The sequence below is a fragment of the Pangasianodon hypophthalmus genome, chromosome 5 (assembly GCF_027358585.1).
Source record: "Pangasianodon hypophthalmus isolate fPanHyp1 chromosome 5, fPanHyp1.pri, whole genome shotgun sequence".
Lineage (NCBI taxonomy): Eukaryota > Metazoa > Chordata > Actinopteri > Siluriformes > Pangasiidae > Pangasianodon > Pangasianodon hypophthalmus.
The window spans coordinates 4,087,096-4,098,490 of NC_069714.1; positions in this window are offsets into that span (position 1 = coordinate 4,087,096).

An 11,395-nucleotide genomic window follows, 5' to 3' on the forward strand; every position below is an offset into this window, starting at 1 on the left:
ACAGAGCTTTGGTCTCGCTTTATTTTTCCCACTAGCACTTTACAGAGTTCTTTCAACACTCAGAAAAACCAAAATAAAACACCATCCCAATATTCCGGGGCTTTCACCTCACTCGAGTTCATCAACACTTTCCAAGCTCATTCTCCGGCATGTGTGGGTGTGAGTGTGTTATGTGCAGCATCCGTCAGCTCTGTCCCCCTCTCTCTGGTTCATAGCATTCTCTTTTCCCTGAAAGGACAAACACAGACATATGTAAACTCACTGTGATCACACACGGGTGAGATTCATCATACGTTATCTGCCAGTACAACCCACCTCCTCCCTGGCCTCAGCTGGTGCTCAGCATACCCCATACAACATACCCATCCCCCCTGACTCAGGCCAGGGAGCCGACCAGCCTGCATCTGACCACCCCATCCCCTGCTGCCACCCTCCCACACACAACCTCTGGTCCCAGCTCGTCTCTCTCTGGAACCACCGTTGCCAGAGCCACAGGAACCACCTCTCCCCATGGTTTAAGGAGATTAAGGTGGTATATCTGCAGTGCATCGCCTCTATCCATTTGCCTAACCACATAGTCAACTTCCCCAACTTGACGTGTAAACTCAAAGGGCTTTGTGAGTAATTTAGAGGTCAATGTGGGAAGTAATACAAGCACTTTATCTCCTGGTGAGAATTCCCATAGCCGAGCTCCCCTCTTATGTAGTTGGGACTGCTGTTCTCGGGTCTGAGGCAAATTCTCCTGTGTTAGGTGACTCAAGGTGTGGAGATTTACTCTCAGGTCCAGAATGTACTGAATTTCATTTTTACAAGATGAAGGCCTTCAGATGGTTTAGTGTTTTATCCTGCCCTAAATGCCCAGCCATGGGATTATAATGAGCTGCATAGAGCAGCATTTCCTTATGGCTCTTTGGTACCAACAACTCTCTTCCTTGGCTGGATTGTCCTGGGTCAGTCAATATAAACTATTCTTAATAACACAAAAGCACAGGTGGGATAGCACACCATTAGGTTGAATTTGCTGACCATCAATTACTCTCACTTAGTCAGAGTCTTTTCACATGACTGCTCCAATGGGAAATCCCCGAGGGGAATCCCTGCAATGGGTTGAGGGACGGAGCCCTCCCAATGCCCCGTTGCTCCCCACGCCCCTGATATGGAGCTGACCCACTGAAGAGGACCCACTCTTCCTCTGGCCATCCCCATGCAGACCATGGCAGAGCTTCAGGCTTGCTATATTTTTCCCAATAGTGCTTTTCAGCATGTTTTCAACACTCTATGGAAAAATCAAAATAAACCATTGTCCCAATATTTTTATCGCCTTACTCAAGTTCACCAATAGCACATCAGTGTGTGTAGGTGTGTGTGCTATGTATGTTGACAAGCACCATAGGTTCTCCTAACTTGACCTTGACTACATCCTCTACCACGATTTCGGCCTTGGCCTCATCTCCCACAGTAGCCTCCAGCTCCTCTCCCAAACTGCCGATTGCCTTTGTAAAATTGAAGTTGTGCCATTTGGAGAGGCTTTTTCAGCATGTATAGGATGATCCATCAGTTCGATATAGTCTTTATTTTGCCAGGCAATGCAGGTGTTTTTCACCATCTCAGTTATTTACTTCTCCAGTCATTGAGCCAGAAATTGTCTGACACATTGTGCCTTATCTTCTTCATTCACCAGTCTAGTGTAGTCATTCACAGCTTGAACCACTTGTTCAACATATTAAATGACTGACTCAATGGGTTTCTGTCTGTAGTTATTGACTTTGTCCCAGTCTCTAGTTACTGGAAAGGGCCTTTGATTCCTCTCATCAGGTGGTCCCAATTCGTGGAAGGATGTTCAGGGGGTCAAACTGCATTGAGTACTTAGGATGTTCGTAACTTCGTCGCAGTTGTTCCCATTTGAACCCAAAGACTCTGGCCATGACTTTAGTCCACTCCTGGTGAGTCAGTTTGACCATGTCATCGAGAGCTTCCAAGTCTTTAATGCACTGATCCACATTCACTTTGGGGCTCATGATGTCTTTGACCATGGAATGTAGTTCAGACAACTCAAGTGGCTGATAAATGTACACAGCCTTGCGGGAAGTATTCTGCCATCTCCAGCATCTTGTCCAGCCCTCGGGTTTGGGATTTGGATCAAGGGCATTTGGTTAATCTCTGGTTGTTTTCCAGTCTCAGGAGTCAGGGGTCAAAATGAGCCGCCGGGCCTGGTATGTCCTCTCTTACACCTCTGCTGAACCCTTGATGGTTTACTCTCATCCGCTGAGCTGGCGGTTTCTCTTTCATCCAGTCCTCCTATGGCACCCTGCTGGTCTTCTTCAGGTGGTGCAGAGGGTTGAGTAGAGGGTTGAGGGATAGACCAGGGCAGATCACCTTATCGGCCCTCTGGACCTGGGGTGCCACATGGATAGGGAGGAGGTCCAGACATCTGCAAATACAAAAACAAACTCACCACAGCATCAAAGCTTATTTGGTTTATAATAAATGCTTGTCTTTTCATCTTGCTTTTTCTTTCTTCCTTCACTGACGTCCTGCCTACATTTTGCTTCCCTCTCTCATTATTTAAAATCTCCCCAGTTAACTCCACCTCTAGTATTCTTCTCTTCTAAAACTTTCCTGCACTCTTCTGGTTTAGCCACATTTAGGGTGCCATTCTCTGGAAATTTCCCTTTAGATAATTTACACCACAATCTACCCTGGTTATGATCTATACCACCCCAGACTTTCTCCATTTCTCAAACAGGACCAGAAGATCGATCCCATTTAAAATTAGAACTCCTAATAGATAAAGAGAGAACAAATGCAGCACAAATCAACAATGCCATAGAAAATGGAAAGGAAAAGAAGGAAAGAAAAAAGATTTCTCAGTTCTGTGCATGTTCACTCATTAGAACTTTGCATGTCTACTAGGAGGGTTGCAGTTAAATACTTAGTACACACCTTTGATGTTTAAAACTCTATGCAGCTTAACAGTAAATAGTAAACCCTTGACCCTTTTCAAAATATTCTATTTGAGCAAACCAAGAATAGTTTCACTTACTAAATTTATGGCACCGTCACTCAGTGGGGTATCTGCTGAAGTTCAGGAGAGTGACTCAGTTGTCTCACTCATTTCCAATTTGGTTGCTATTGTGGTGGAATTGTGGTGGAAATTTACCTGTAAATTTCAAAACCACTACCAACACTTGAATGTGGTCAAGTAAATATTTTATTCAGTCAGCAATTGGTCACCAGCCTGGGTAGCCACTCTTACCTTACCAACTGTACCTTACCTACGAGGGTTGAAAACTGAAGTATATATGGTTACATTCATGAATTATTCATTGATTTATTATTCTTATTCATTTAGTAAAGGATAAAGAAATCAACATCCTGTTGGATGACAGAATACACTGATTATCATAGTTTTACATAACTGCCACCTCCTATCTTCCTCACCATCATCTTCTTGCCATCACATATCCCCATCTTATCTCATCCACTATTCTTGGTATATATGTTCTCATGGTCATAAAATTGCATACCACAGCACAGATTCTCCAAACAGGGAAGTAAACCTAATAGTAGTCAATACTTTCTTCCAAAAATATACAGCACTGTGAGATCATAAATTTCATTACCCTATTTCTTATTGCAATCTGTTCTTTCTCAGATTTAAACTGCCATGTCCACAGAACAGTTAGAATATTAGTAATCTCTAGTAAGGAGTCCCTTTGTTTTCCAAATTCGCTGTGGATAGAGGAAATATTTAGCTTACGCACATATCTAATTTGCATATTGTTTCCTTCCCCCAACTCTGTGCCATAACAACCCACTAGTCATGGACGTATTTCCATATATTTACATAATCATTATGTATCAGTGTTCATTAAACATAAATGAATTGTGTAAGTCATATTTGATCTATCTATCTATCTATCTATCTGTCTGTCTATCTATCTAGTGTTGGTTAGTTCTGTACAGCACTTTAGTCAACACCTGCTGTTTTTAAATGTGCTATATAAATACATGTTGATAGATTTTTGTCTGATCTATCTATCAACTTTAAATATAACATATATGTAGATAGCACTACACAAATTACACTCTTCAGATATTCCCTTCTAATTATTACCGGTGTCCAGATATAATGTATAGCAAATTATGAGCAGTTGAATACCTTTTTGTACATTTAATCTGGGACAATTAACAGTTGTCTGGGATTGGCATTTGAAAGCATAATTTTAAAAGCCAATCCCAAACCAAAAACCTGCTAAATAACAGCATTTTATTTTGTCTAATCTCATATCTTGTGGGAAATGCTGCCATAAAACTTGCACTTGCATTACAAATTTAGAACTTGGTTGCTCTTTTCCCCCTTTTACTTTTTTTCCCCATGTACTCACAAAAAGGCACGCCAAGGCGAATGTTTCATCGAACCTCTATCCTTTCTTTCTCGAGCCGGGCCTGCTGTTACACTCAAGGCTAATGTGATTGTGCTTTAGATAACAGCAGTATTGACAGATGGTTCATTAGGAAACAGGATTTTGGCACTACAGTTGCATGCCGAAGCCTTGAAACTTGTTTACTGCAATAAAGAATCTTTGGAAAGACGAGCTTTAGTAATGCAGCCCCACTTCCTGTCTCACTGACTAGGCTTGTTGCCATGGAGACAAGTATCTGGGGGTGAAAGGTTGCTGAAGAAAATGATGACTGCACAATGAAAGCCCTGGAAGTGCCATCAACACACTGGTAAGTACAAATGAGTTGCTACTCATGAACACTGCATAAATCTGTTATGTACTGAGTTGTCTGTTTATTATTAACTACAGGGCTGTAACTAATGGTGTGGAAACTTCGCGTATACATACAGTATAGTGTAAAAGTCTTAGGCACATGCAAAGAAATGCTTTAAAGTATAGATGACTTCAAAAATAATAAAATCTTTCTACAACTACAACATGCAGTAAACAGTAATAAACTAAACAAACTCAATATATGGTGTGATGACTCTGCTTTTTTTTTCTGAACTACTATTCCTGGGTACAATGTGTGCAGTTTTGTAAGGAAATGAGCTGTAAGTTTTACTGAGTATCTTGGAGAATCTGCCACAGTTCTTCTGGAGACTTTGACTGTCGCACTTGCTTCTTTTTTATGCATGCAAAACCCAGCAGCCTTCATTATGTTTTTGCCTGAACAGAGGTCTCTTATGTAATATGTTGCTTTCTTTATTGACATACAAACATTTTTCTGTAACATTTTTTTTTTTGGAAAAGTTATGTTTGGAAATCTAAAATGTTTTTGCACTGACTATGTAATGCTGAATTCATAAAATCAATAACTATAACAAAATTTGTACTAAAAAATAGGGTTCCTAAGACTTTTGCATAGTACTGTATATACATAGCTGTTGTGGTGAGAGTTCATTATGTATCTATGTACCTATGAACCTGTTGCTACACTCATTATACTCATTACTCATTATGCCTTTTAATCTCGTAAACGTACCATAAATGTTATTTTATAGGCCTGGTCAAGCGAATTATAGGCATATAGGGCTGTGTACAGAGTTGAGTTGTGAGAATTTAATTGCAAAATTGCGCATATTGGTTTTCAGACTTTAGACATAACTATAAGCACTATTGCATAAGCACTATTCAGAGGCTCTGTGAGAGTTACGCACATGGAGTGGAGTTTTCTTATGTCTGTTATGTTTTATGCTTTAAATACACACCAAAAAACTGTGCTAATATTTAATATTAGCCTCAAGTGTCATTCCATACTTGAGGCTAATATTAAATATTAAACCTAAACATGACAATTAATTAATAGTGTCATCCCTGTAAAGTAAAGGAAAAGGGTTTTTTCTCACATGGACAGCATCTTATTCTGAGCCATTTCTTATGATAAAGTTAAGAAGAACACTTAAAGTGAGCTGTTATCATGGCAGACGACTGCTCGGTCAGATTATCCTTCAAACTGTGGACATATTTTCTTTACAGGAGAGCACATCTGAAAATTTGATTTGGTTGACAACTCAAAATAGAAAATTAAAAGATAAAATAGATTATATCCTGTACACATTATGATTTCTTTACCTCGATTTAGTATCTCATGGCTTACAAGGTGTACTGTACACAGTAATGAGTAACTGTCAGAGCACAATATTAAAAAAAGTTAGATACAAAATAAAAGGATGTATTGGATCAAGTGCTATTTTATAAGCTGTCAAAAATGTTGGTGGGAGCCATACTGTTCAATTGAACCAAATTTTCAGTGATTATTGTTATGATTACAATTAGGACTACTGTATTTATGCAACAATATACAGTATGGGCAATATACTGTAATAGATTTTTTTAATTCAATGATTGCCATCTTGTCATTCATGTATCACATATTTGTTCTGTGTCTTTACGTTTCAAATTGTCTTTTCATATCATATTACATTTGAGAGCAAAGAAATAAATGCTACTTCCTTCTTCAGTCCACATTTTCTATCCTGTTGAAAAACTCTGTCTCAGACACTGCTACTCAGATAAATCCTCGGAGGTGTGAACTACACACAGATAATGTTCTATAATCTGAAAATCAAACTAAGCAGGTGCATAACCAGATTCTGAATATGTGCAACTTTCCCAGCATAAATACGGATATAACCTTTGGACTTAAGTTGTCGGATTCAGTCGCTAACTCCGAATACAATACTTACTGACTGTAGACCATTTGCTACTTTACACAGTTTCTCAGCCACCTCTTCCAAATCCATCAGTGTAAAGTGAGCAGATATTACTTGGGTGGTGTACATTCTCAGCATAGTGGTAACACAGACATGATAGTGTGTATGGTGCTGTCCTTAGTGTACTACATTTCAAAGTCAAGTCAAAGTCAAAGTCTGCTTTATTGTCAATTCTGCCACATGTTCAGCACATACAGAGAATTGAAATTACGTTACTCTCAGACCCTAGGTGCATACAGATAACACAAAAAAAAAGGATGTAAAAATACAAATGGAAATGCAAATGGATACATATAAATAGAGTATAAATGTAAATCTACAAGGCACAACACATAGAGTGCAAACAGTGCAGATGTAAAGTGAGTAGTGCAAAGAGCTTATCAGACTGTTAAAGTGACAAAGTAAAGTCATTTTTTTTACAAAGAAGACACAATAATGTCAAATATTTCTTAAACTACACCAGTGTGCTTACTGAGAGAAAGCAGAACGCACAATAACGCATAATATCCTGAGCCAAAAACAGAAGATGACAATTAACACTGTGTGTACGAAGCGTGCATGTGCTACCATTTGAATGTAGTCTTGTGTACAAACAAGCTATTCCGACAGCTTTCAGTGTCATATGAAGACTGTCTTTGTATCACTGTAAAGTAGTGTGTTCTTTAATTAATAATTATCGACGGTTTATTTACGTTGCCAAATCACCAAGTTCCAGAAAGGCTAAACTGAACATAATTTGAAAGTCAAACATTTAGAAAAGGAAAGATCCACGTTCCCGCCATTTCTGCCATTACAGGAAGAGATGGGACATCCCTTCGTCTGCCGTCCCTTCTAACGCCTGCCAAGCATTGCCCAATCACATTACAGCCTTATTGATGTCAGCTATTACCCACAATGCCCGCTGCCTCCGCACCCCAGTGAGGATTAAAAAAAAAAAATAGAGAGAGAGAGAGAGAGAGAGAGAGAGAGAATAGACAGAATGAGGAGGCAATAAAGCCCACTTATGAAGACGTATGCTCACAATTTCAATAATTTTATATTCCCGCCATTTGAGGAGCTAATGATAAAAGGGTTCTCTCCGTAAGTGCGGCTAACCTAATTTCGGGCCTCAAAAATGTATTGGAAGCTCGGGCCAGCGGTCGGGCCTCTTCTTAATGCCACACTTATGGATTGCTCTTGCCTGCAGCTCAGAGTAAAATCCGGGATGCCTTAAAAGCCTTCTTCTCTGATCTTTAGATTATGCTAAGTAATACTGTGGCAATGGATTTCACTGCCCGTTAAGGCAAACGTGAGGGAGGTGATTCACTCACTCGTGTAGTGCCTGAGGATTTTTTTTTTTTTTTGTATATTATGAATCTGATGTTTTATCATCCCTAATGGCGCATTATGCTAATTGCTCAGGAAGAGTACAGGAAGCACACTGATCAAGGATTAGTTTTTGCATTTCATGTAATCAATATGTTTATACAGATGGAGGCTGATGCAAATCAGTGTACTAACGTGACATATGAGAACCAGAATTCTTGAGCATCACCTACAAAGACAGCATGCAGTTTAAAGTTTGCTTATTTGGGAATTGATCCAACTGTGAAATTTCCCACATATCAGCCTTGCATCCCTTTTTTGTGGGAAATCACAATCATTACAATCTGCATGGGTATTCATAATGAGGAATTCATCTCCATATAAATTATTAAATGCTGTGTAGTAAGTAAATGATAAAACATGGCAGGGCAAGGCATGAAGTTTCTTATTCTTCTTATACTACAGCAATTCGCCAACGATTACAATTTTTAATCTATTAACGAACAACACATCATGCTTTTTATCCATTTATAGTTACAGTTAATGTTGTGTAATGTCCACAAGTTAGTTCCTGTTCTTACTTACATTGTAGCAGATATAAACAGGATCTCCAGCCTCTCTCTCTCTCTCTCTCTCTCTCTCTCTCTCTTAAAGTTAATAAGAAAAATAATAAATATCAATAAACCGGAAAGTGCAAACTCCTCTATCCTGAAGTCTCTCCTGTGCAGAAAACATACTGACTTTACAAATCTCTGACACCCAAGACTCCTTCCATAATTGTTAAATAAAGAAAGAAAACTTCACCATATCAATGATTATATGAATAAATCCCTTGTTAAATAACTAAACTTTAAAATGAAATCTGTTTATTACTAGACTGTTATGAGCTGTTACTATAGAAACAATAACATATTAGAAGGATATGTTCATTAATATAAACATGTGGTTTGAATTACTATCAGAGCTCCTGTTATAAAAATTAATCAACACCTTCTGACCAATCAGATTCAAGATTTCAACAGCACTGTAGTATAAAATGTAATAAATGTAATAATTGGCGAGGGTGTCATTTTTTTTTAAAGCAGCCTTAGAGTCCTTTGGAAAACTTGCTCCAACTCCAGAGCTAGAGGCCCACAGCAATGAGACCTTTACCTTATTTACCTTATATAACACACTGATTCAACTCAACAATTAATTGCCAAGGCCTTCGTGGGCCAAATGTGGTGCCAGATAAATTAAAGATAAATCTTCACAGCTCCACAGCTCCTCGTGCACATAGTCCATAATCATATAAGAGGAGATGATACCACTAGACAATAGACAGTGTTAATTTGATTGCTTTCCAAAACCTCATATTAGTCACTTCTTAGTTCTCCCAAAAAAAGAACTATATTTTATTTTAGTCCCTTTAATGACCTCATCCTGTGCTGCTTTCACAGCCTTCCACAGCATCTTCCTCTAGTTTCACCCACAGACAGCAGGATGTTAGTCACTGCCTCCTAAAGAGTCTGCTTTATAAATAGTCGAGCTGAATCATTGGCCTCAATAAACAGGCTCAACGACATTAGGCCAGGCGCAATCTATTTACCGGAACTTCTCAGCGATATATTGGCTCGCAGGAAATGGCAAATGATGAAATATGGTTAGGAAAGGCAAGCCCGAGTTTGTGAAACCCAGGTTGGAAATCCGTTGCCTAATGCGCCCATTAACCTGACGATACCCAACGTGATACTAGCAAGAATTATGCTCGAATTAAGGTGGCGAGAGCACAGTGATGAGCAGCGATTTAATATGATCATAGCCAAGGCGATAATATTATGTTTCAAATAAGGGCAAGGGAACCATCATCTATGTCGAATTGGAAAATGTGTTTATCAGAATGTAATGTGATTTGGTTTCCCTGCACCTGGTGCTAGCCTACTCAGCAATGCTAGCTCTGAATCAGGCTTCCAGAGTCAGTGTTTATGTGCAAAATGTCAGATTTTCTTGATTCTAGGATATGAGTAGTCATGTTGAGGCTTTCTAAGAAAAAACACGTCGCATCGAACATCTTAAATGGTTTGTCTATCTGTGAGAGCCTTAAGATTATATACAGTATATAGCCCTACAATTTTTGAGAACCCCTTTAGGAAGAATTTTTAAACTATCCAAAGAAACATGGTGGAAGCTTAAATGTGCAAGACTGAAAAACAAAAATATGAAGAAGTGAGTCATCTCTTTCAAAAAAAACGGCCCAGGCTGAAACCATGCTAAACAACATACATCACAAGTTCTGCAACTCTGCTTCTTAACTTTGCAGAAGCCATTAGTCGGTCATTTATGGTTTGTTTTTCACTCCGTGTGTTTGCTCAGTGTCGATCATGTAATCTTCTGCCACGCTCCACGGCTACAGTGTCTCTCCTGATGCATGGCTGATCCGTAAACAAGCTCTAATTAGCAGGTGCTAATGAGAGTGAGAGAGACAATCAGAAGAGCGTCTGATGTCTCTGCAGTACACCGCTGTTCCCCGCAAAGTCATTGGAGGTCATGGACACCCCGCCCCTTTCCTCCCTGAGTGACACTTTCTCAAGGTAAATTTGTGTTTGTCTTCCTTGCATCCTCTCTCTCTCTCCCTCTCTCTCTCTCTCTCTCCCTCTCTCTCTCTCTCTCTAAGGTGGTGCCTTGGCTCAGTGCATCATTCATTAGATTACAGCAAGCCATTAGTGTCTTTAGCCAGCTTGGGAACTTGCAAATTCATTGTGACTCCACGTTTGGCATATAAAGCAGACTAGAGCATCTTGCTAAATACTAATGATAGGATGAGGTTCACAATTATACAAAACTTTGGACTATTAATGAGGCTTGCAAATAAATCTGTCCACTCTTGAGCTTATTCCAGCTTGACATTTAATTGCCACAGAGACCAAATTTGGTGTGCGGGTCAGGTTTTTGCAATCCTGGCCTCACATAATTGTAACATTTCAGAAGATTGAGTTGTGCAGCGAGTCTTTTGCGGCATCTAATTTTATTTATTTCACAGATGACAAGAAAGAGAATGTGAAGACGGTGTACCAAAAATGAATTGAGAGTAAAGTTTAGTGTAAATATTACAGTATTTTAGTTCAAAGGTGTGTGCCCAAAAAAAAAAAAAAAAAAAAAAATCTGATTTATGAAACAGAGATTCAGGAAGAAGCTGTTATCACCTGCACAGCCTTCATTAGTCTCAGTCATGACTTCTCCAGTATGCCCTCCTCCCAGCGTGCAGATATTGATGCTCCTCTGAGTTTATGCTTCATTTAACTTGTGTGCCTTAAGATGTAATTGATGATTCCTTTAAGGACTATATAAATGCTTGTAACAAATAATAGACCTATTGATTGATTCCTCAAT